The sequence below is a fragment of the Nannospalax galili genome, unplaced genomic scaffold (genome assembly GCF_000622305.1).
Source record: "Nannospalax galili isolate Female #2095 unplaced genomic scaffold, S.galili_v1.0 scaffold241, whole genome shotgun sequence".
Lineage (NCBI taxonomy): Eukaryota > Metazoa > Chordata > Mammalia > Rodentia > Spalacidae > Nannospalax > Nannospalax galili.
This window is the reverse complement of record NW_008345602.1, coordinates 1,575,624-1,579,406: the sequence shown is the minus strand read 5'-3', so window position 1 is coordinate 1,579,406 and position 3,783 is coordinate 1,575,624. Positions and strand designations below refer to the sequence as shown.

The following is a 3,783-nucleotide window of genomic DNA, read 5'->3' as shown; positions in this document are numbered from 1 at the left end:
GGGTGGTAGAACTGAGTGCCCAGGGTGTGCCCTTGAAGGTTATACCTAGTCCTTCCTATTGCTCTTTGCTTCCTGACCACCATCAGGTGAGTCACCTCTGTCACATACTTCCTCCGCCATGATGTTTCTGCTTTGCCTCAAGCCCAAAGCCATGAAATCAGCCAACCACACACTGAAACATCCAAAACCACAAGAAAAAACAACTCTTTCATCTTTCAAGTTGTTTCTCCCAGGTATTTGGCGCAGTGATGAAAAACTAACTAACACTGCATTACTTATATGTGGATGTGGACCTACTGTGAAAGTCAAAACACTGATATTTATACATGGTTGCTATGGGAGACTGTCTCCACTGCTTTAGTAGAAACTACATCTTTACAAAAGGACTGAGCTGATGCTGATAAGACTTTGAGCAGGCAAGCATGAACTCAATCTGTCCTTGCACATGAGTGGACCATCTACCTGTCCTCATAACCTGGCTAAATATGTCTTTTGAGGATGTCTCCCTGCATTCCAAACTGGGATCACTAAGTCCAAAGGAGCTCCTGGCACCTGGTGAGATGAAGGTGAGCTCCAAAACTTCATTTTTTAGTAGAACTGGCCTTCTTTGGCCTGAGAATCAGGGTATCAAACATTAACTTTACAGCAAAGAAACTGTTCTGATAAAAGACAAAGGTTACTTCCCACAGATTCTATATTTTATCTTCAGTAGCTTACTGTATATGGAATGTACAGAGTGGAATCACAGAAACAGAAAATGAAGCGTCTGCTAAATTGATTGTTTAAAAACTGTTTGGCGTCCAACTAACAATAATTTGTTTTGCTTTTAGACAAGAAAACCTCTGCATGTTAACAAAGCAGACTGGACTTAAACAAATAGGGCATGCAAAGCATGGAGGAGCAGAGCAGATCCTGAAAGGGATCAGAGGTTGGGCAGTCTTTCACTATCATGAGAGAACTAATGATTAAAGATAGGCAAAATCATCAGTGCCTTGCTGGTGAGATATAAGAGCCCCATTACATACTTTTCCCCTTCCATGATCCTTCAGCTCCCTTCCCTAAAATATCCCTTCCTGGCCTTGCAAATGGAAATGCAAGGAAAATAACATTACTGCCATCATTTTTGTATAAATAATCTAATATAGACAATGGATTCTGATGGGAAGAAAGCAGGAAGAAGTCAAAGGAATGAAGAAATGGGTTTTCCAGGGACAGTGCAGGAATCAGTAGAGAGGGATGGATATTGCTCAGGCTAGGAGTCAAGCAGGCAGAGCTGGGTTAGGATTCTGAATGGATGAGGCAAGTGACAGCCAGTCAATGCCTCATTTTTCACAGCTGTAAAATGAGAACATCTACCACCTGCCTTTGTTTAGGAACCAAATGAAGTGACTGTGTTAGCACAGGAGGGAGCTTCTGACGGAGGACAGAGAGGGGAGGGTACTGTTGGGTCCTACATTGTGGCCTTCACTTTGTTTTCACTAAGGCCATATTCCTAATTCAGGCATTACAATACTTTCATTGATCTGTGGTTACTGAGTGATTTGAGAAAGTATTATTTAGAAAAAAATTGAGTTAGTCTATTTGGTAATTCTCTTGATATAATATTATGAGACTACCTTTCAGAAGAGTGACCAAGAATTTGAAGAAAAATAATTTTTTTAATTCACTTTCACATTTTTTCTTCAACTTGATTTTTTTAACCTTTGTATGAATAGAATGTGTGGATATATTAATAAAGGTACATAGTCATCTGAAATAATACCTGCAAAACTTGGAAATGACTCAAGGACAAGGATCTTAAGATAGAAGATGTAGTCCCTAGAAGCAAAGACTCCATGTCTTCACAAAAGGCCAAGAGAGAATCAAATTTATTGAAAAAAGATGTAGATATTTCTTTGCTTTTGAGTACTGACCTTTAAACTTTATTTTAAACCACAATGTACAGTAGCAATATTTTTTACAATATAACTCAATATATACACAGGCATTGTGTATTTGTATGTCAGAACTGAAGGTTTGGTGTAACAAAGTTTATCCTTGCTATATGTGGTGCACTCTGAAATTTTCCATTCTATTCTGCCATCACTAAATGACCTTACATGTCCCACCCTCTCAGAACCATCACTTCAGAGTTTACTTGTTTTGGTTTTCTGAGTGACAAATCTCCTCAAGTTGGTTTTATGTGTATTTAATTTGGTCATGATGGTTAACATGGAAGAATATTGAAAACAGCCCATTTATGACCAGCTTCATTAATTTATCCACACATAAGTTAATGCCACAGGGAACTCCCACCATCATTCCTGTTCCCCACCCATCCAGCTTTTTTCTTGCCATATTTCCCACAAAGCCTAGTTTTTGAGTATCAGACACAATAATAGGCTTCTTGAAGAGAAGAGAGAAAGTTCTATCTACTGAGCACCAGTTGTGTGCGAATCACTTTACAGTATCATTTCTTCTCAATGACTATGCACATAAAGGAAGTCAGAGCAGTGTTGGAAGACGATGCAGTTGGTAAAGTGCCTGCCACACAAACATGAGAATCTGAGTTCTGAGCTCAAGTACCAACATAGAAACTATGACCCCAGGCTCCCAGCTTCCTGCTGCCAGCCGCCTTGGGCGGTCGGTGCTCTACTCGCAGACCTGCATCATGGCATGGCCCCAAAACGGCAATCAGAGCCTCTGGCTCAGCCCAAGAAGCCCCGACCTGTGGCTGCCCCAAAGCTGGCCGACTTGTCGACTCTCTGGGCTTGCAGAAGGGAGAAAAACAACAAAAAGAAATTGAACATATTGATGAAGTACAAAATGAAATAGACAGACTTAATGAACAAGCCAGTGAGGAAATTTTGAACATGGAACAGAAATATAACAAACTCTGTCAACCATTTATTCAGAAGAGGTCAGAATTTATAGCCAAAATCCCAAATTTTGGGGTAGCAACGTTTGTCAACATCTGTTCTGTTAGTGTGGCAGGCACTTTACCAGCAGCAGAGTTGAAGTGACAGAATTTGAAGATATAAAATCAGATTACAGAATAGATTTTTATTTTGATGAAAATCCTTACTTTAAAAATAAAGTTCTCTCCAAAGAATTTCATCTGAATGAGAAGTCCACTGAAATCAAATGGAAATCTGGAAAGGATTTGATGAAACGCTCAAGCCACACAGAATAAAGCCAGCAGGAAGAGATAGCATGAACCAGAGAGTGACTATCACCTGACGCAGGCGCAGATGAATTACGAGAGGTCATCAAGGACGACATCTGGCCAAATCCCTTACAGTACTACTTGGTTCCTGATATGGATGATGAAGAAGAAGGGGAAGATGACGATGATGATGAAGATGATGATGAAGGGTTGGTAGATATTGACGAAGAGGATGAGGATGAAGGTGAAGAAGATGGAGATGATGATGGAGAAGAAGGAGAGGAGGATGAAGGAGGTGACTGAAAGAAAAGAACACTGGTGGATTCCAACCTTCCTCTTTTTTTAAATTTTCTTTTTATTTTGTAATTTCCTCCAGCCCCTGGGAGCAAGTTGCAGTCTTCCCCTACCTCTGCCCCTTGTGCTCAGTCACCCTGTTTTTGAAGTCTCTTTTCTCAACACAATGGATCTCAACATATTTGGGGGAAATAACCTTGAGCAGAGTGCAACAGAAAAAGAGTCACCACTCTTCTGTTCTAAATTCATTTTGGTCCCTTGTCTCAAACTGTGAACTTGCCACCACCACTGTGCTCTGTGGGAAAAGAGAAAAGCCTTCTGCTCCCTTGGCTCTGCTGGAAGCT

The 3,783-nt window shown here is 40.5% G+C and overlaps 1 pseudogene; it reads left to right on the top strand.

The window, feature by feature from the left end:
- The first annotated feature begins 2,505 nt into the window (after positions 1-2,505).
- LOC103741001 lies at positions 2,506-3,436 on the top strand (annotated as a pseudogene).
- The last annotated feature ends 347 nt before the right edge of the window (positions 3,437-3,783 follow it).